Source organism: Danio rerio, chromosome 2 (assembly GCF_052040795.2).
Source record: "Danio rerio strain M-AB ecotype USA chromosome 2, GRCz13ab, whole genome shotgun sequence".
NCBI lineage: Eukaryota > Metazoa > Chordata > Actinopteri > Cypriniformes > Danionidae > Danio > Danio rerio.
In genome coordinates, this window is record NC_141022.1 from 55,626,874 (window position 1) to 55,649,172 (window position 22,299).

A 22,299-nucleotide genomic window follows, 5' to 3' on the forward strand; every position below is an offset into this window, starting at 1 on the left:
TGGATCGGGGGCTCGTCCGTTTAATTTTTCTAGGTGGCGCTGTCGAGTCATTTTGCCACGCCCACTTCCGAAGCCCATAATAAACGTAAATTTTCGCCACTTCTGAGGCGTGTGCAAAGTTGCGTGAGTTTTCGGGCATGTTTAGCCCCTCAAAACCGCGATTCATTCCGCAGGAGAATAATAATAATAATAATAATAATAAACGGAGCAATTCCAATAGGGCCTACGCACCGTTTCGGTGCTCGGTCCCTAATAATAAAAAACGGAGCAATTCCAATAGGGCCTACGCACCGTTTCGGTGCTCGGTCCCTAATTAAAGCTGCAAGCAGCGATGATAGGGACCTCGCACCCGGGCTCACCGCCGACCGGTGGCCTCAGGATGACAGAGAACAGCGAACAATATTAATTTAAGCCAATGTATATGTAAAAAACCTGAGAAATTCACAGATTTATGCCAAACTTCCTCCTGTCAGCAGGTTGTGCTAAGACTGTGAGTCAATATTGGCATGTAGATGCCTTCAGGAGATAAATTTTTTCAACCATGTAATTTTTCAGGCGGATCGAACATTGTTTGGCTGAGTTATAAGTAACTTCCTATTGCCAGCAGGTGGCGCTATGACTGTGACTCATTATTGGCTTGTAGATGTCTTCAGGAGCGGATTTTAATAAACCATGTGAATTTTCAGGCAGGTCAAACATTGTGTGGCTGAGTTATAAGCCAAACTTCCGGTTGCCAGCAGGTGGCGCTATAACTGACTCAATATTGTTATGTGGATGTGTTTAGGAGAGGACTTTTATCAACAATGTGAAGTTTCAGGCAGATCGGACATTGTGTGGTTGAGTTATAAGGACTTCCTGGTCAATGGCGAAGCGTTGAGGTTTGTCATGCCGCCACGGACACGCCCCTCACCGAAAACTCTAGATCTTCGCAATTTAACATTGCCAAGGCCTTTAGATGACAAAACCAAATTTTGGTGTTTATCGGATAAAATCCCTAGGAGGAGTTCGTTAAAATACTACGCCTGGAAATGGCAAAAACGCACTTTTTTACAGCAGGAAGTTAAAAATATCTGACTTCCTGTTGAGTTTGAGATATGGCTCCAAGAGACTTTTTCGTATGTTTTGGCATGTTTGAGGTGTGTGCCAATTTTCGTTTATGTGTGTGATACGTATATCAGGGGCTCGTCCGATTAATTTTGGTAGGTGGCGCTGTCGAGTCTATTTGCCACGCCCACTTCAATATTGTTATGTGGATGTGTTCAGGAGAGGACTTTTATCAACCATGTGAAGTTTCAGGCAGATCGGACATTGTGTGGTTGAGTTATAAAGCCTTCCTGGTCAATGGCGAAACGTTGAGGTTTGTCATGCCGCCACGGACACGCCCCTCTCCGAAAACTCTAGATCTTCACAATATATCATCGCTAGAGCTTTTAGATAACACTACCCAATTTTGGTGCTGATGCGATAAAATTTGTGGGAGGAGTTTGTTACTCTGTAAAACTTGTCATTTCCTGTGGCCAGCAGGTGGCGCTGTAACTGTATCTGGATATTGGCATGTAAACGTGTTCAGGTCAGGACGCTTATCAAACGTGTGAATTTTGAGGCAGATCTGATAATGCATGCCTGAGTTATAACGACTTCCTGTTTTGTGGCGAATCGTCAAACTTTGCGAGGCCGCCACGGACACGCCCATCGACGAAAACTCTAAAGCTTCGCAATTTAACATCGCCAAGGCCTTTAGATGACAAAAGCCAATTTTGGTGTCGATCGGATAAAATCCCTAGGAGGAGTTCGTTAAAATACAACGCCTGGAAATGGCAAAAACGCCACTTTTTCGCTGCAGGAAGTCAAAAATATCCAACTTCCTGTTGGGTTTGAGATATGGCTCCAAGAGACTTTTTCGTATGTTTTGGCATGTTTGAGGTGTGGGCCAATTTTCGTGCATGTGCGTGATTCGTGGATCGGGGGCTCGTCCGTTTAATTTTTCTAGGTGGCGCTGTCGAGTCATTTTGCCACGCCCACTTCCGAAGCACATAAAAAACGTAAATTTTCGCCACTTCTGAGGCGTGTGCAAAGTTGCGTGAGTTTTCGGGCATGTTTAGCCCCTCAAAAACGCGATTCATTGGAGAGAAGAATAATAATAATAATTAAAGCTGCAAGCAGCGATGATAGGGACCTCGCACCCAGGCTCACCGCCGCCCGGTGGCCTCAGGATGACAGAGAACAGCGAACAATAATAATTTAAGCCGATATATATAAAGAACCTGAGAAAATCACACATTTATGGCAAACTTCCTCCTGTCAGCAAGTGGCGCTATAACTGTGACTCAAGATTGGCATGTAGATGCCTTCAATAGAGGAATCTTATCAACCATGTGAAGTTTCAGGCAGATCAGACATTGTGTGGTTGAGTTATAAGGACTTCCTGTTCCATGGCGAAGCGTTGAGGTTTGTCATGCCGCCACGGACACGCCCCTCTGCAAAAACTCTAGATCTTGACAATATATCATCACTTGGGCTTTCAGATAACAACCAACCAAATTTAGTGCTGATATGAAAAAATTTGTGGGAGGAGTTTATTACTCTGTAAATCATGACATTTCCTGTGGCCAGCAGGTGGCGCTATAACTGTATCTGGATATTGGCTTGTAAACGTGTTCAGGTCAGGACTCTTATTAAACATGTTAACTTTGAGGCAGATCGGATAATGCATGCCTGAGTTATAATGACTTCCGGTTTTGTGGCGAATCGTCAAAGTTTGCGGGGCCGCCACGGACACGCCCATCGACAAAAACTATAAAGCTCCGCAATTTAACATCGCCAAGGCCTTTAGATGACAAAACCTAATTTTGGTGTTGATAGCATAAAATCCCTAGGAGGAGTTCGTTAAAATACAACGCCTGGAAATGGCAAAAATGCCACTTATTCGCCGCAGGAAGTTAAAAATATTCGACTTCCTGTTGGGTTTGAGATATGGCTCCAAGAAACTTTTTCGTATGTTTTGGCGTGTTTGAGGTGTGTGCCAATTTTCGTGCATGTGCGTGATTCATAGATCGGGGGCTCGTCTGTTTAATTTTTCTAGGTGGCGCTGTCGAGTCATATAGCCACACCCACTTTATTATTGTTATGGGGATGTGTTCAGGAGAGGACTTTTATCAACCTTGTGAAGTTTCAGGCAGATCAGACATTGTGTGGTTGAGTTATAAGGTCTTCTTGTTCCATGGCGAAGCGTTGAGGTTTGTCATGCCGCCACGGACACGCCCCTCTGCCAAAACTCTAGATCTTCACAATATATCATCGCTAGAGCTTTCAGATAACACAACCCAAATTTGGTGGTGATACGAAAAAATTTGTGGGAGGAGTTTGTTACACTGTAAAACATGACATTTCCTGTGGCCAGCAGGTGGCGCTATATCTGTATCTAGATATCGGCATGTAAACGTGTTTAGGTCAGGACTCTTATCAAATGTGTGCATTTTGAGGCAGATCGGATAATGCATGCCTGAGTTATACCGACTTCCTGTTTTGTGGCGAATCGTCAAAGTTTGCGAGGCCGCCACGGACACGCCCATCGACGAAAACTCAAAAGCTTCGCAATTTAACATCGCCAAGGCCTTTAGATGACAAAACCCAATTTTGGTGTTGATCGGATAAAATCCCTAGGAGGAGTTCGTTAAAATACAACGCCTGGAAATGGCAAAAATGCCACTTTTTTGCCGCAGGAAGTTAAAAATATCCGACTTCCTGTTGGGTTTGAGATATGGCTCCAAGAGACTTTTTCGCATGTTTTGGCATGTTTGAGGTGTGTGCCAATTTTCGTGCATGTGCGTGATTCGTGTATCGGGGGCTCGTCCGTTTAATTTTTCTAGGTGGCGCTGTCGAGTCATTTTGCCACGCCCACTTCCGAGACCCATATCAACCTGCTATTTACACCGCGTTTGGTGTGTGTGCAAATTTTCATGAGTTTTCGAGCATGTTTAGACCCTCAAAAGTGCCCCGATAGGGGGCGGAATAATAATAATAATAATAATAATAATAATAAAAAACAGAGCAATTCCAATAGGGCCTACGCACCGTTTCGGTGCTCGGTCCCTAATAAACGGAGCAATTCCAATAGGGCCTTGCACCGTTCGGTGCTCGGTCCCTAATTAAAGCTGCAAGCAGCGATGATAGGGACCTCGCACCTGGGCTCACCGCCGCCCGGTGGCCTCAGGATGACAGAGAACAGCGAACAATAATAATTTAAGCCAATATATAAAAACAGATCTAAGAAAATCACAGATTTATGCCAAACTTCCTCCTGTCAGCAGGTGGTGCTATAACTGTGACTTAAGATTGGCATGTAGATGTCTTCCGGAGAGGAATCTTATCAACCATGTGAAGTTTCAGGCACATGGGACATTGTGTGGCTGAGTTATAAGCCAAACTACCTTCTGCCAGCAGGTGGCGTTATGACTAACTCAATATTGTTATGTGGATGTGTTCAGGAGCGGACTTTTATCAACCATGTGAAGTTTCAGGCAGATCAGAGATTGTGTGGAGATTGTGTTTTCAGACAAACTTCATTCTGCCAGCAGATGGCGCTATGAAAGACTCAATATTATTATGTAGATGTTTTTAGGAGAGGACTTTCATCAACCATGTGACATTTTAGGCATATCTGACATTGTGTGGCCGAGTTACAAGCCAAAATTTCTTCTGCCAGCAGGTGGCGCTATGACTGACTCAATATTGTTATGTGGATGTGTACAGAAGAGGACTTTTATCAATCATGTGAAGTTTCAGGCAGATCAGACATTGTGTGGTAGAGTTATAATAACTTCCTGTTCCATGGCGATGCGTTGAGGTTTGTCATGCCACCACAGACACGCCCTTCTGCAAAAAGTCTAGATCTTCACAATATATCATCGCTAGAGCTTTCAGATGACACCACTCTATTTTGGTGCTGATACGGGAAAGTTTGTGGAAGGAGTTTGTTACAGTGTCAAACATGTAATTTCCTGTGGCCAGCAGGTGGCGCTATAACTGTAACTAGATATCGGCACGTAAACCTGATCAGGTCAGGACTGTTATTAAATGTGTGAATTTTGAGGCAGATCGAATATTGCATGCCAGAGTTATAAAGACTTCCTGTTTTGTGGCGAATCAAAGTTTGCGAGGCCGCCACGGACACGCCCATCGATGAAAACTCTAAAGCTTCGCAATTTAACATCACCAAGGCTTTAAGATGAGAAAACCCAATTTTGGTAATTATCAGATAAAATCCCTAGGAGGAGTTCGTTAAAATACAACGCCTGAAAATGGCAAAAGCACCACTTTTTCGCCACAGGAAGTTAAAAATATCCGACTTCCTGTTGGGTTTGAGATTTGGCTCCAAGAGACTTTTTCGTATGTTTTGGCATGTTTGAGGTGTGTGCAAATTTTTGTGCATGTGCGTGATTCGTAGATCGGGGGCTCGTCCGTTTAATTTTTCTAGGTGGCGCTGTCGAGTCATTTTGCCACGCCCACTTTAATATTGTTATGTGGATGTGTTTAAGAGATGACGTTTATCAACCATGTGAAGTTTCAGGCAGATCGGACATTGTGTGGTTGTGTTATATGGACTTCCTGTTCCATGGCGAAGCGTTGAGGTTTGTCATACCGCCACGGACACACCCCTCTGCGAAAACTCTGGATCTTCACAATATAACATCGCTAGAGCTTTCAGATAACACCACTCAATTTTGGTGTTGATACGATAAAATTTGTGGGAGGAGTTTATAACTCCGTAAATCATGTCATTTCCTGTGGCCAGCAGGTGGCGCTATAACTGTATCTGGATATTGGCATGTAAACGTGTTCAGGTCAGGACTCTTATCAAGCGTGTGAATTTTGAGGCAGATCTGATAATGCATGCCTGAGTTATAACGGCTTCCTGTTTTGTGGCGAATCTTCAAAGTTTGCGAGGCCGCCACGGACACGCCCATCGACGAAAACTCTAAAGCTTCGCAATTTAACATCGCCAAGGCCTTTAGATGACAAATCCCAATTTTGGTGTCGATCGGATAAAATTCCTAGGAGGAGTTCGTTAAAATACAATGCTTGGAAATGGCAAAAACGCCACTTTTTCGCCGCAGGAAGTTAAAAATATCCGACTTCCTGTTGGGTTTGAGATATGACTCCAAGAGACTTTTTCGTATGTTTTGGCGTGTTTGAGGTGTGTGCCAATTTTCGTGCATGTGCGTGATTCGTAGATCAGGGGCTCGTCCGTTTAATTTTTATAGGTGGCGCTGTCGAGTCATTTTGCCACGCCCACTTCAATATTGTTATGTGGATGTGATCAGGGGAGGACTTTTATCCACTATATGAAGTTTCAGGCTGATCGGACTTTGTGTGGTTGAGTTATAAAGCCTTCCTGTTCCATGGCGAAGCGTTGAGGTTTGTCATGCCGCCACCGACACGCCCCTCTTCGAAAACTCTAGATCTTCACAATATATCATCGCTAGAGCTTTTAGATAACACTACCCAATTTTGGTGCTGATGCGATAAAATTTGTGGGAGGAGTTTGTTACTCTGTAAAAACATGTCATTTCCTGTGGCCAGCAGGTGGCGCTGTAACTGTATCTGGATATTGGCATGTAAACGTGTTCAGGTCAGGACTGTTATTAAACGTGTGAAATTTGAGGCAGATCGGATGATGCATGCCTGAGTTAAAACGACTTCCTGTTTTGTGGCGAAACGTCAAACTTTGCGAGGCCGCCACGTACACGCCCATCGACGAAAACTCTAAAGCTTCGCAATTTAACATCGCCAAGGCCTTTAGATGACAAATGCCAATTTTGGTGTCGATCGGATAAAATCCCTAGGAGGAGTTCGTTAAAGTACAAGGCCTGGAAATGGCAAAAACGCCACTTTTTCGCCGCAGGAAGTCAAAAATATCCGACTTCCTGTTGGGTTTGAGATATGGCTCCAAGAGACTTTTTCGTATGTTTTGGCATGTTTGAGGTGTGTACCAATTTTCGTGCATGTGCGTGATTCGTAGATCGGGGGCTCGTCCGTTTAATTTTTCTAGGTGGCGCTGTCGAGTCATTTTGCCACACCCACTTCCGAGACCCATAATAAACGTAAATTTTCGCCACTTCTGAGGCGTGTGCAAAGTTGCGTGAGTTTTCGGGCATGTTTAGCCCCTCTAAATCGCGATTCATTGGAGAGAAGAATAATAATAATAATTAAAGCTGCAAGCAGCGATGATAGGGACCTCGCACCCGGGCTCACCGCCGCCCAGTGGCCTCAAGATGACAGAGAAGAGCGAACAACAATAATTTAAGCCAATATATATAAAGAACCTGGGAAAATCACAGATTTATGCCAAACTTCCTCCTGTCAGCAGGTGGCGCTATAAATGTGACTCAAGATTGGCATTTAGATGTCTTCAGGAGAGGAATCTTATCAACCATGTGAATTTTCAGGCAGTTCTGACATTGTGTGGCTGAGTTATAAGGCAAACTTCCTTCTGCCAGCAGATGGCGCTATGCCAGACTCATTATTGTTATGTAGATGTGTTCAAGAGAGGACTTTTATCAACCATGAGAAGTTTCAGGCAGATCGGACTTTGTGTGGTTGAGTTACAATGCAAACTACCATCTGCCAGCAGGTGGCGCTGTAACTGTGACTTAAGATTGGCATGTAGATGCCTTCAGTAATGGAATTTAATCAACCATGTGAAGTTTCAGGCAGATCAGACATTGTGTGGCTGAAATATAAGCCAAACTACCTTCTGCCAGCAGGTGGCGCAATGACTGACTCAATAATGTTATGTAGATGTGTTCAGGAGAAGACTTTTATCAACCATGTGAAGTTTCAGGCAGATCAGACATTGTGTAGCTGAGTTATAAGCAAAACTACCTGTTGCAAGCAGGTGGCGCTATGACTGTGACTCAATATTGGCATGTAGATGTCTTCAGGAGAGGAATTTAATGAACCTTGTTAAGTTTCAGGCTGATTGGACATTGTGTAGCTGAGTTATAAGCAAAACTACCTTCTGTCAATAGGTGGCGCTATGACTGACTCAATATTGGCACGTATATGTGTTCAGGAGAGGACTTTTATCAACCCTGTGAAGGTACAGGCAGATCGGACATTGTGTGGTTGAGGTATAAGGACTTCCAGTTCCATGGCGAAGCGTTGAGGTTTGTCATGCCGCCACAGACACGCCCCTCTGCGAAAACTCTAGATCTTCACAATATATCATCGCTAGAGCTTTCAGATGACACCACTCAAATTTGGTGCTGATACGATAAAATTTGTGGGAGGAGTTCGTTACAGTGTAAAACATGTCATTTCCTGTGGCCAGCAGGTGGCGCTATAACTGTATCTGGATATTGGCATGTAAACGTGTTCAGGTCAGGACGCTTATCAAACGTGTGAATTTTGAGGCAGATCGGATAATGCATGCCTAAGTTATAGCGCCTTCCTGTTTTGTGGCGAATCGTCAAAGTTTGCGAGGCCGCCACGGACACGCCCATCGACGAAAACTCTAAAGCTTCGCAATTTAACATTGCCAAGGCCTTTAGATGACAAAACTCAATTTTGGTGTCGATCGGATAAAATCCCTAGGAGGAGTTCGTTAAAATACAACGCCTGGAAATGGCAAAAACGCCACTTTTTCGCCGCAGGAAGTTAAAAATATCCGACTTCCTGTTGGGTTTGAGATATGGCTCCTTGAGACTTTTTCGTATGTTTTGGTGTGTTTGAGGTGTGTGCCAATTTTCGTGCATGTGCGTGATTCGTGGATCGGGGGCTTGTCGATTTAATTTTTCTAGGTGGCGCTGTCGAGTCATTTTGCCACGCCCACTTCCGAAGCCCATAACAAACGTAAATTTTCGCCACTTCTGAGCCGTGTGCAAAGTTTCGTGAGTTTTCGGGCATGTTTAGCCCCTCAAAACTGCGATTCATTCCGCGGAAGAAGTCGGAAGAATAATAATAATTAAAGCTGCAAGCAGCGATGATAGGGACCTCGCACCCGGGCTTACCGCCACCCGGTGGCCTCAGGATGACAGAGAACAGCAAACAATATTAATCTAAGCCGATATATATAAAGAACCTGGGAAAATCACAAATTTAAGCCAAACTTTCTCCTGTCAGCAGGTGGCGCTATGACTATGACTTAAGATTGGCATGTAGATGTGTTCAGGAGAGGAATTTTATCAACCATGTGAAGTTTCAGGCAGGTCATACATTGTGTGGCTGAGTTATAAGCTAAACTACCATCTGCTAGCAGGTGGCGCTATGACTGTGACTCAATATTGCAATGTAGATTTCTTCAGGAGAGGACTTTAATCAACCATGTAAAGATTCAGGCATATCAGACATTGTGTGGCTGACTTATGAGCCAAACTACCTTCTGCCAGCAGGTGGCGCTATGACTGACTCAATATTGTTATCTGGATGTGTTCAGGAGATGAATTTAATCAACCATGTGAAGTTTCAGGCAGATCAGACATTGTGTGATTGAGTTATAAGGACTTCCTGTTTCATGGCGAAGCGCTGAGGTTTGTCAAGCCACCACAAACACGCCCCTCTCCGAAAACTCTAGATCTTCAAAATATATCATCGCTTGAGCTTTCAGATAACAACCAACCAAATTTGGAGCTGATACGAAAAAATTTGTGGGAGGAGTTTATTACTCTGTAAATCATGACATTTCCTGTGGCTAGCAGGTGGCGCTATAACTATATCTGGATAACGGCATGTAAACATGTTCAGGTCAGGACTCTTATTAAACATGTGAATTTTGAGGCAGAACGGATAATGCATGCTTGAGTTATAACGACTTCCTGTTTTGTGGCGAATCGTCAAAGTTTGCGAGGCCGCCACGGACACGCCCATCGACAAAAACTCTAAAGCTTCGCAATTTAACATCGCCAAGGCCTTTAGATGACAAAACCCAATTTTGCTGTCGATCAGATAAAATCCCTAGGAGGAGTTCGTTAAGATACAATGCCTGGAAATGGCAAAAATGCCACTTATTCGCCGCAGGAAGTAAAAAAAATCCGACTTCCTGTTGGGTTTGAGATTCTGCTCCAAGAGACTTTTTCGTATGTTTTGGCATGTTTGAGGTGTGTGCCAATTTTCGTGCATGTGCGTGATTCGTAGATCGGGGGCTCGTCCGTTAAACTTTTATAGGTGGCGCTGTCGAGTCATTTTGCCACGCCTACTTCAATATTGTTATGAGTATGTGTTCAGGAGAGGACTTTTATCAACCATGTGAAGTTTCAGGCAGATCGGACATTGTGTGGTTGAGTTATAAGGACTTCCTCTTCCATGGCGAAGCGTTGAGGTTTGTCATACCGCCACGGACACGCCCCTCTGCGAAAACTCTAGATCTTCACAATATATCATCGCTAGAGCTTTCAGATAACACCACACAATTTTGGTGCTGATACGAAAAAATTTGTGGGAGGAGTTTATTACTCCGTAAATCATGTCATTTCCTGTGGCCAGCAGGTGGCGCTATAACTATATCTGGATATTGGCATGTAAACGTGTTCAGGTCAGGACGCTTATGAAGCGTGTGAATTTTGAGGCAGATCTGATAATGCATGCCTGAGTTATAACGACTTCCTGTTTTGTGGCGAATCATCAAAGTTTGCGAGGGCGCCACGGACACGCCCATCGACGAAAACTCTAAAGCTTCGCAATTTAACATCGCCAAGGCCTTTAGATGACAAAACCCAATTTTGGTGTCGATCGGATAAAATCCCTAGGAGGAGTTTGTTAAAATACAACGCCTGGAAATGGCAAAAACGCCACTTTTTCGCCGCAGGAAGTTAAAAATATCCGACTTCCTGTTGGGTTTGAGATATGGCTCCAAGAGACTTTTTCGTATGGTTTGGCATGTTTGAGGTGTGTGCCAATTTTCGTGCATGTGTGTGATTCGTGTATCGGGGGCTCGTCCGTTTAATTTTTCTAGGTGGCGCTGTCGAGTCAATTTGCCACGCCCACTTCCGAGACACATATCAACCTGCTATTTACACCGCGTTTGGTGTGTGTGCAAATTTTCATGAGTTTTCGGGCATGTTTAGACCCTCAAAAGTGCCCCGATAGGGGGCGGAATAATAATAATAATAATTAAAGCTGCAAGCAGCGATGATAGGGACCTCGCACCCGGGCTCACCGCCACCCGGTGGCCTTAGGATGACAGAGAACAGCGAACAGTAATAATTTAGGCCGATATGTTTAAAAAAATCGGAGAAAATCACCTATTTATGCCAAACCTCCTCCTCTCAGCAGGTGGCGCTATGACTGTGACTCAAGATTGGCATGTAGATGTCACCAGGAGAGGAATCTTATCAACCATGTGAAGTTTCAGGCAGATCAAACATTGTTTAGCTGAGTTATAAGCCAAACTGCCTTTTGTCAGCAGGTGGCGCTACGACAGACTCAATGTTGTTATGTAGATGTGTTCAGGAGAGGAATTTTATCAACCATGTGAAGTTTCAGGCAGATCGGACTTTGTGTGGTTGAGTTATAATGCAAACTACCATCTGCCAGCAGGTGGCGCTATAACGGTGACTTAAGATTGGCATGTAGATGCCTTCAGTAATGGAATTTAAACAACCATGTGAAGTTTCAGGCAGATCGGATGTTGTTTGGCTGAGTTATAAGCCTATCTACCTTCTGCCAGCAGGTGGCGTTATAACTGACTCATTACTGTTTTGGGGATGTGTTCAGAAGAGGACTTTTATGAGCCATGTGAAGTTTCAGGCTGATCTGACTTTGTGTGGTTGAGATATAAGGACTTCCTGTTCCACGGCGAAGCGTTGAGGTTTGTCATGCCGCCACGGACACGCCCCTCTGCAAAAACTCTAGATCTTGACAATATATCATCACTTAAGCTTTCAGATAACAACCCCCCAAACTTGGTGCTGATACAAAAAAAAATAGTGGGAGGAGTTTGTTACTCTGTAAATCATGACATTTCCTGTGGCCAGCAGGTGGCGCTATAACTGTATCTGGATATTGGCATGTAAACGTGTTCTGGTCTGGACTCTTATTAAACATGTGAATTTTGAGGCAGATCGGATAATGCATGCCTAAGTTATAATGACTTCCGGTTTTGTGGCGAATCGTCAAAGTTTGCGAGATCGCCACGGACACGCCCATCGACAAAAACTATAAAGCTCCGCAATTTAACATCGCCAAGGCCTTTAGATGACAAAACCCAATTTTGGTGTCGATAGCATAAAATCCCTAGGAGGAGTTCGTTAAGATACAACGCCTGGAAATGGCAAAAATGCCACTTATTTGCAGCAGGAAGTTAAAAATATCCGACTTCCTGTTGGGTTTGAGATATGGCTCCAAGAGACTTTTTCGTATGTTTTGGCGTGTTTGAGGTGTGTGCCAATTTTCGCGCATGTGCGTGATTCGTAGATCAGGGGCTCGTCCGTTTAATTTTTCTAGGTGGCGCTGTCGAGTCATTTTGCCACGCCCACTTCAATATTGTTATGTGGATGTGTTCAAGAGATGACGTATATCAACCATATGAAGTTTCAGGCTGATCAGACTTTGTGTGGTCGAGTTATGAGGACTTCCTGTTCCTTGGCGAAGCGTTGAGGTTTGTCATGCCGCCACGGACACGCCCCTCTGCAAAAACTCTAGATCTTTACAATATATCACCGCTAGAGCTTTCAGATGACACCACTCAATTTTGGTGCTGATACCATAAAATTTGTGGGAGGAGTTTGTTACAGTGTAAAACATGTCATTTCCTGTGGCCAGCAGGTGGCGCTATAACTGTATCTGGATATCTGCATGTAAACGTGTTCAGGTCAGGACTCTTATCAAACGTGTGAATTTTGAGGCAGATCGGGTAATGCATGCCTGAGTTATAACGACTTCCTGTTTTGTGGCGAATCATCAAAGTTTGCGAGGGCGCCACGGACACGCCCATCGACGAAAACTCTAAAGCTTCGCAATTTAACATCGCCAAGGCCTTTAGATGACAAAACCCAATTTTGGTGTCGATCGGATAAAATCCCTAGGAGGAGTTCGTTAAAATACAACGCCTGGAAATGGCAAAAACGCTACTTTTTCGCCGCAGGAAGTTAAAAATATCCGACTTCCTGTTGGGTTTGAGATATGGCTCCAAGAGACTTTTTCGTATGGTTTGGCATGTTTGAGGTGTGTGCCCATTTTTGTGCATGTGCGTGATTTGTGTATCGGGGGCTCGTCCGTTTAATTTTTCTAGGTGGCGCTGTCAAGTCATTTTGCCACGCCCACTTCCGAGACCCATATCAACCTGCTATTTACAGCGCGTTTGGTGTGTGTGCAAATTTTCATGAGTTTTCGGGCATGTTTAGACCCTCAAAAGTGCCCCGATAGGGGGCGGAATAATAATAATAATAATAATAATAAAAAACGGAGCAATTCCAATAGGGCCTACGCACCGTTTCGGTGCTCGGTCCCTAATAAACGGAGCAATTCCAATAGGGCCTTGCACCGTTCGGTGCTCGGTCCCTAATAATTAAAGCTGCAAGCAGCGATGATAGGGACCTCGCACCCGGGCTCACCGCCGCCCGGTGACCTTACGATGACAGAGAACCGCGAACAATAATAATTTAAGCCAATATATAAAAAAAGATCTAAGAAAATCACAGATTTATGTCCAACTTCCTCCTGTCAGCAGGTGGCGCTATAACTATGACTTAAGATTGGCGTGTAGATGTCTTCCGGAGAGGAATCTTATCAACCATGTGAAGTTTCAGGCACATGGGACATTTTGTGGCTGAGTTATAAGCCAAACTACCTTCTGCCAGCAGGTGGCGTTATGACTGACTCAATATTGTTATGTGGATGTGTTCAGGAGAGGACTTTTATCAACCATGTGAAGTTTCAGGCAGATCAGAGATTGTGTGGAGATTGTGTTTTAAGACAAACTACATTCTGCCAGCAGGTGGCGCTATGAAAGACTTAATATTATTATGTAGATGTGTTTAGGAGAGGACTTTCATCAACCATGTGACATTTTAGGCAGATCTGACATTGTGTGGCCGACTTACAAGCCAAAATTTTTTCTGCCAGCAGGTGGCGCTATGACTCTGACTCAATATTATTATCTAGATGTGCTCAAGAGAGGACTTTCATCAACCATGTGAAGTTTCAGGCAGATCGGACATTGTGTGGCCGAGTTACAAGCCAAACTACCTTCTGCCAGCAGGTGGCGCTATGACTGACTCAATATTGTTATGTAGATGTGTTCAGGAGAGGACTTTTATCAATCATGTGAAGTTTCAGGCAGATCAGACATTGTGTGGTTGAGTTATAAGAACTTCCTGTTCCATGGCGAAGCGTTGAGGTTTGTCATGCCACCACAGACACGCCCCTTTGCAAAAACTCTAGATCTTTACAATATATCATCGCTAGAGCTTTCAGATGACACCACTCTATTTTGGTGCTGATACGGGAAAGTTTGTGGTAGGAGTTTGTTATAGTGTCAAACATGTCATTTCCTGTGGCCAGCAGGTGGCGCTATAACTGTAACTGGATATCGGCACGTAAACCTGATCAGGTCAGGACTGTTATTAAATGTGTGAATTTTGAGGCAGATCGAATATTGCATGCCAGAGTTATAAAGACTTCCTGTTTTGTGGCGAATCATCAAAGTTTGCGAGGCCGCCACAGACACGCCCATCGATGAAAACTCTAAAGCTTCGCAATTTAACATCACCAAGGCTTTAAGATGACAAAACCCAATTTTGGTGTTTATCAGATAAAATCCCTAGGAGGAGTTCGTTAAAATACAACGTCTGAAAATGGCAAAAGAGCCACTTTTTCGCCACAGGAAGTTAAAAATATCCGACTTCCTGTTGGGTTTGAGATATGGCTCCAAGAGACTTTTTCGTATGTTTTGCCATGTTTGAGGTGTGTGCCAATTTTTGTGCATGTGCGTGATTCGTAGATCGGGGGCTCGTCCGTTTAATTTTTCTAGGTGGCGCTGTCGAGTCATTTTGCCACGCCCACTTCAATATTGTTATGTGGATGTGTTCAGGAGATGACGTTTATCAACCATGTGAAGTTTCAGGCAGATCGGACATTGTGTGGTTGTGTTATAAGGACTTCCTGTTCCATGGCGAAGCGTTGAGGTTTGTCATGCCGCCACGGACACGCCCCTCTCCAAAAACTCTAGATCTTCACAATATATCATCGCTAGAGCTTTTAGATAACACCACTCAATTTTGGTGCTGATACGATCAAATTTGTGGGAGGAGTTTATAACTCCGTAAATCATGTCATTTCCTGTGGCCAGCAGGTGGCGCTGTAACTGTATCTGGATATTGGCATGTAAACGTGTTCAGGTCAGGACGCTTATTAAGCGTGTGAATTTTGAGGCAGATCAGATAATGCATGCCTGAGTTATAACGACTTCCTGTTTTGTGGCGAATCGTCAAAGTTTGCGAGGCCGCCTCGGACACGCCCATCGATGAAAACTCTAAAGCTTCGCAATTTAACATCGCCAAGGCCTTTAGATGACAAAACCCAATTTTGGTGTCGATCGGATAAAATCCCTTGGAGGAGTTCGTTAAAATACAACGCCTGGAAATGGCAAAAACGCCACTTTTTCGCCACAGGAAGTCAAAAATATCCGACTTCCTGTTGGGTTTGAGATATGGCTCCAAGAGACTTTTTCGTATGTTTTGGTGTGTTTGAGGTGTGTGCCAATTTTCATGCATGTGCGTGATTCGTATATCGGGGGCTCGTCCGTTTAATTTTTCTAGGTGGCGCTGTCGAGTCATTTTGCCATGCCCACTTCCGAAGCCCATAAAAAACGTAAATTTTCGCCACTTCTGAGGCGTGTGCAAAGTTGCGTGAGTTTTCGGGCATGTTTAGCCCCTCAAAATCGCGATTCATTGGAGAGAAGAATAATAATAATAATTAAAGCTGCAAGCAGCGATGATAGGGACCTCGCACCCGGGCTCACAGCCACCCGGTGGCCTCAGGATGACAGAGAACAGCGAACAGTAATAATTTAAGCCGATATGTTTAAAAAATCGGAGAAAATCACCGATTTATGCCAAACCTCCTCCTCTCAGCAGGTGGTGCTATGACTGTGACTCAAGATTGGCATGTAGATGTCACCAGGAGAGGAATCTTATCAACCATGTGAAGTTTCAGGCAGATCGAACATTGTTTAGCTGAGTTACAAGCCAAACTGCCTTTTGTCAGCAGGTGGCGCTACGACAGACTCAATGTTGTTATGTAGATGTGTTCAGGAGAGGACTTTTATCAACCATGTGAACTTTCAGGCAGATCGGACTTTGTGTGGTTGAGTTATAATGCAAACTACCATCTGCCAGCAGGTGGCGCTATAACTGTGACTTAAGATTGGCAGGTAGATGCCTTCAGTAATGGAATTTAATCAACCATGTGAAGTTTCAGGCAGATCGGATGTTGTTTGGCTGAGTTATAAGCCTATCTACCTTCTGCCAGCAGGTGGCGTTATGACTGACTCATTACTGTTTTGGGGATGTGTTCAGAAGAGGACTTTTATGAGCCATGTGAAGTTTCAGGCTGATCTGACTTTGTGTGGTTGAGATATAAGGACTTCCTGTTCCACGGCGAAGTGTTGAGGTTTGTCATGCCGCCACGGCCACGCCCCTCTGCAAAAACTCTAGATCTTGACAATATATCATCACTTAAGCTTTCAGATACCAACCCACCAAACTTGGTGCTGATACACAAAAAAATTGTGGGAGGAGTTAATTACTCTGTAAATCATGACATTTCCTGTGGCCAGCAGGTGGCGCTATAACTGTATCTGGATATTGGCATGTAAACGTGTTCTGGTCTGGACTCTTATTAAACATGTGAATTTTGAGGCAGATCGGATAATGCATGCCTAAGTTATAATGACTTCCGGTTTTGTGGCGAATCGTCAAAGTTTGCGGGGCCGCCACGGACACGCCCATCGACAAAAACTATAAAGCTCCGCAATTTAACATCGCCAAGGCCTTTAGATGACAAAACCCAATTTTGGTGTCGATAGCATAAAATCCCTAGGAGGAGTTCGTTAAGATACAACGCCTGGAAATGGCAAAAATGCCACTTATATGCAGCAGGAAGTTAAAAATATCCGACTTCCTGTTAGGTTTGAGATATGGCTCCAAGAGACTTTTTCGTATGTTTTGGCATGTTTAAGGTGTTTGCCAATTTTCGTGCATGTGCGTGATTCGTAGCTCGGGGGCTCGTACATTTAATTTTTCTAGGTGGCGCTGTCGAGTCATTTTGCCACGCCCACTTCAATATTGTTATGTGGATGTGTTCAAGAGATGACGTTTATCAACCATGTGAAGTTTCAGGCAGATCGGACATTGTGTGGTTGAGTTATAAGGACTTCCTGTTCCATGGCGAAGCGTTGAGGTTTGTCATACCGCCACGGACACGCCCCTCTCCGAAAACTCTAAATCTTCACAATATATCACCGCTAGAGCTTTCAGATAACACTACCCAATTTTGGTGCTGATACGAAAAAATTTGTGGGAGGAGTTTGTCACACTGTAAAACATGTCATTTCCTGTGGCCAGCAGGTGGCGCTATAACCGTATCTGGATATTGGCATGTAAACGTGTTCAGGTCAGGACTCTTATCAAGCGTGTGAATTTTGAGGCAGATCGGGTAATGCATGCCTGAGTTATAACGACTTCCTGTTTTGTGGCGAATCATCAAAGTTTGCGAGGCCGCCACGGACACGCCCATTGACGAAAACTCTAAAGCTTCGCAATTTAACATCGCCAAGGCCTTTAGATGACAAAACCCAATTTTGGTGTCGATCGGATAAAATCCCTAGGAGGAGTTCGTTAAAATACAACGCCTGGAAATGGCAAAAACGCCACTTTTTGGCCGCAGGAAGTCAAAAATATCCAATTTCCTGTTGGGTTTGAGATATGGCTCCAAGAGACTTTTTCGTATGTTTTGGCATGTTTGAGGTGTGTGCCAATTTTCGTGCATGTGCGTGATTCGTGGATCGGGGGCTTGTCCGTTTAAATTTTCTAGGTGGCGCTGTCGAGTCATTTTGCCACACCCCTTTCCGAGACCCATAATAAACGTAAATTTTCGCCACTTCTGAGGCGTGTGCAAAGTTTCGTGAGTTTTCGGGCATGTTTAGCCCCTCAAAACCGCGATTCATTCCGCGGAAGAAGAAGAAGAAGAAGAAGAAGAATAATAAGAAACGGAGCAATTCCAATAGGGCCTTGCACCGTTCGGTGCTCGGTCCCTAATTAAAGCTGCAAGCAGCGATGATAGGGACCTCGCACCCGGGCTCACCGCCGCCGGTGGCCTCAGGATGACAAAGAACAGCGAACAATATTAACTTAAGCCGATATATGAAAAGAACCAGAGAAAATCACAGATTTATGCCTAACTTTCTCCTGTCAGCAGGTGGCGCTATGACTGTGTCTCAATATTGGCATGTAGATGTCTTCAGGAGAGGATTTTACTAAACCATGTGAAGTTTCAGGCTGATCAGACATTGTGGGGCTGAGTTGTAAGCCAAACTACCTTCTGCCAGCAGGCAGCGCTATGACAGACTCAATATTGGCATGTAAATGTGTTCAGGAGAGGAATTTAATCAACCATGTGAAGTTTCAAGCAGTTCAGACATTGTGTGGTTGAGTTATAAGCCAAACTTTCTGTTGCCAGCAGGTGGCGCTATGACAGACTCAATATTATTATGTAGATGTGTTCAGGAGAGGACTTTTATCAACCATGTGAAGTTTCAGGCTGATCGGACATTGTGTGGTTAACTTATAAGGACTTCCTGTTTCATGGCGAAGCGTTGAGGTTTGTCATGCCGCCACGGACACGCCCCTCTGCAAAAACTCTAGATCTTCACATTATATCATCTCTAGAGCTTTCAGATAACACAACCCAAATTGATGCTGATACGAAAAAATTTGTGGGAGGAGTTTATTACTCTGTAATTCATGTCATTTCCTGTGGCCAGCAGGTGGCGCTATAACTGTATCTGGATATTGGCATGTAAACGTGTTCTGGTCTGGACTTATATAAAACATGTGAATTTTGAGGCAGATCGGATAATGCATGCCTGAGTTATAATGACTTCCGGTTTTGTGGCGAATCGTCAAAGTTTGCGAGGCCGCCACGGACACGCCCATCGACAAAACCTCTAAAGCTTCACAATTTAACATTGCCAAGGCCTTTAGATGACAAAACCCAATTTTGGTGTCAATGGGATAAAATCCCTAGGAGGAGTTCGTTAAGATACAAAGCCTGGAAATGGCAAAAATGCCACTTATTTGTCGCAGGAAGTTAAAAATATCCGACTTCCTGTTGGGTTTGAGATATGGCTCCAAGAGACTTTTTCGTGTGTTTTGACGTGTTTGAGATGTGTGCCAATTTTCGTGCATGTGCGTGATTCGTAGATCAGGGGCTCGTCCGTTTAATTTTTACAGGTGGCGCTGTCGAGTAATTTTGCCACGCCCACTTCATTAGTGTTATGAGGATGTGTTCAGGAGAGGACTTTTATCAACCATCTGAAGTTTCAGGCAGATCGGACATTGTGTGGTTGAGTTATAAGGACTTCCTGTTCCATGGCGAAGCGTTGAGGTTTGTTATGCCGCCACGGACACGCCCCTCTGCGAAAACTCTAGATCTTCACAATATATCATCGCTTGAGCTTTCAGATAACACAACCCAAATTTGGTGCCGATACGAAAAAATTTGTGGGAGGAGTTTGTTACGAAGTAAAACATGTCATTTCCTGTGGCCAGCAGGTGGCGCTATAACTGTATCTGGATATTGGCAAGTAAACATGTTCAGGTCAGGACTCTTATCAAACGTGTGATTTTTGAGGCAGATCGGATAATGCATGCCTGAGTTATAATGACTTCCTGTTTCGTGGCGAATCGTCAAAGTTTGTGAGGCCGCCACGGACACGCCCATCGACGAAAACTCTAAAGCTTCGCAATTTAACATCGCCAAGGCCTTTAGATGAGAAAACCTAATTTTGGTGTCGATCGGATAAAATCCCTTAGAGGAGTTCGTTAAAATACAACGCCTGGAAATGGCAAAAATGCCACTTTTTCACCGCAGGAAGTCAAAAATATCCAACTTCCTGTTGGGTTTGAGATATGGCTCTAAGAGACTTTTTTGTATGTTTTGGCATGTTTGAGGTGTGTGCCAATTTTCGTGCATGTGCGTGATTCGTGGATCGGGGGCTCGTCCGTTTAATTTTTCTAGGTGGCGCTGTCGAGTCATTTTGCCACGCCCACTTCCGAAGCCCATAAAAAACGTAAATTTTCGCCACTTCTGAGGCGTGTGCAAAGTTGCGTGAGTTTTCGGGCATGTTTAGCCCCTCAAAATCGCGATTCTTTGGAGAGAAGAATAATAATAATAATAAACGGAGCAATTCCAATAGGGCCTTGCACCGTTCGGTGCTCGGTCCCTAATAAACGGAGCAATTCCAATAGGGCCTTGCACCGTTCGGTGCTCGGTCCCTAATTAAAGCTGCAAGCAGCGATGATAGGGACCTCGCACCCGGGCTCACCGCCGCCCGGTGGCCTCAGGATGACAGAGAACACCGAACAACCTTAATTTAAGCCGATATATATAAAGAACCTGAGAAAATCACAGATTTATGCCGAACTTCCTCCTGTCAGCAGGTGGCGCTATAACTGTGACTCAAGATTGTTATGTAGATGCCTTCAGTAAAGGAATCTTATCAACCATGTAAATTTTCAGGCAGGTCGGGCATTTTTTGGCTGAGTTATAAGTAATTTCCTTTTGCCAGCAGGTGGCGCTATGACTGACTCAATATTGTTATGTTGATGCGTTCAGGAAAGGACTTTTATCCAGCATGTGAAGATTAAGGCTGATCAGACATTTTGTGATTAAGTTATAAGCCAAAATTCCTTCTGTCACTAGGTGGCGCTATGACTGTCTCAATATTGGCATGTTGATATAAACAGAAGAGGATTTTAATAAACCATGTTAAGTTTCAGGCAGATCAGATATTGTAGGGCTGAGTTATAAGCCAAAATACCTTCTGCCAGCAGGTGGCGCTATGACTGACTCAATATTGGCATGTATATGTGTTCAGAAGAGGACTTTTATCAACCATGTGAAGTTTCAGGCAGATCGGACATTGTGTGGTTGAGTTATAAGTACTTCCTTTTCCATGGCGAAGCGTTGAGGTTTGTCATGCCACCACAAACACGCCCTCTGCGAAATCTCTAGGTCTTCACAATATATCATCGCTAGAGCTTTCAGATGACACTACCCAATTTTGGTGCTGATATGATAAAATTCGTGAGAGGAGTTCGTTACAGTGTAAAACATGACATTTCCTGTGCCCAGCAGGTGGCGCTATAACTGTATCTGGATATCGTTATGTAAACGTGTTCTGCTCTGAACTCTTATTTAACATAAGGATTTTGAGGCAGATCGGATAATGCATGCCTGAGTTATAATGACTTACTGTTTTGTGGCGTATCGTCAAAGTTTGCGAGGCCGCCACGGACACGCCCATCGACAAAACCTCTAAAGCTTCGCAATTTAACATCGCCAAGGCCTTTAGATGACAAAACCCAATTTTGGTGTCGATCGGATAAAATCCCTAGGAGGAGTTCGTTAAGATACAAAGCCTGGAAATGGCAAAAATGCCACTTATTTGCCGCAGGAAGTTAAAAATATCCGACTTCCTGTTGGGTTTGAGATATGGCTCTAAGAGACTTTTTTGTATGTTTTGGCGTGTTTGAGGTGTGTGCCAATTTTCGTGCATGTACGTGATTCGTAGATCAGGGGCTCGTCCGTTTAATTTTCATAGGTGGCGCTGTCGAGTCATTTTGCCACGCCCACTTCAATATTGTTATGGGGATGTGTTCAGGAGAAGAATTTAATCAACCATGTGTAGTTTTAGGCAGATCGGACATTGTGTGGTTGAGTTATAAGGACTTCCTGTTCCATGGCGAAGCGTTGAGGTTTGTCATGCCGCCACAGACACGCCCCTCTGCGAAAACTCTAGATCTTCACATTATATCATCACTAGAGCTTTCAGATGATCCCACCCAAATTTGGTGCTGATACGATAAAATTTGTGGGAGGAGTTTGTTACACTGTAAAACATGTCATTTCCTGTGGCCAGCAGGTGGCGCTATAACTATATCTGGATATTGGCATGTAAACGTGTTCAGGTCAGGACTCTTATGAAACGTGTGAATTTTGAGGCAGATCGGATAATGCATGCCTGAGTTATAGTGACTTCCTGTTTTGTGGCGAATTGTCAAAGTTTGCGAGGCCGCCACG

The 22,299-nt window shown here is 44.1% G+C and overlaps 1 protein-coding gene and 2 long non-coding RNA genes across 6 annotated transcripts in view; 2 read left to right on the forward strand and 1 right to left on the reverse strand.

The window, feature by feature from the left end:
- LOC147846539 (uncharacterized) overlaps window positions 1-22,299 on the forward strand; it is a 214,014-nt gene that overhangs the window by 126,425 nt on the left and 65,290 nt on the right. The gene's annotated exons all lie outside the window — the stretch shown is intronic.
- The window catches only part of shda (Src homology 2 domain containing transforming protein D, a), a 76,800-nt gene that overhangs the window by 39,059 nt on the left and 15,442 nt on the right, over window positions 1-22,299 (forward strand).
- LOC147846541 (uncharacterized) lies at window positions 418-22,080 on the reverse strand. Its single transcript, XR_015479109.1, has 5 exons — window positions 22,062-22,080; window positions 11,139-11,899; window positions 8,018-8,994; window positions 6,552-7,884; window positions 418-1,492 (listed from the first exon to the last, which is right to left on the reverse strand). It is a non-coding gene; the product is annotated as an uncharacterized LOC147846541 (long non-coding RNA).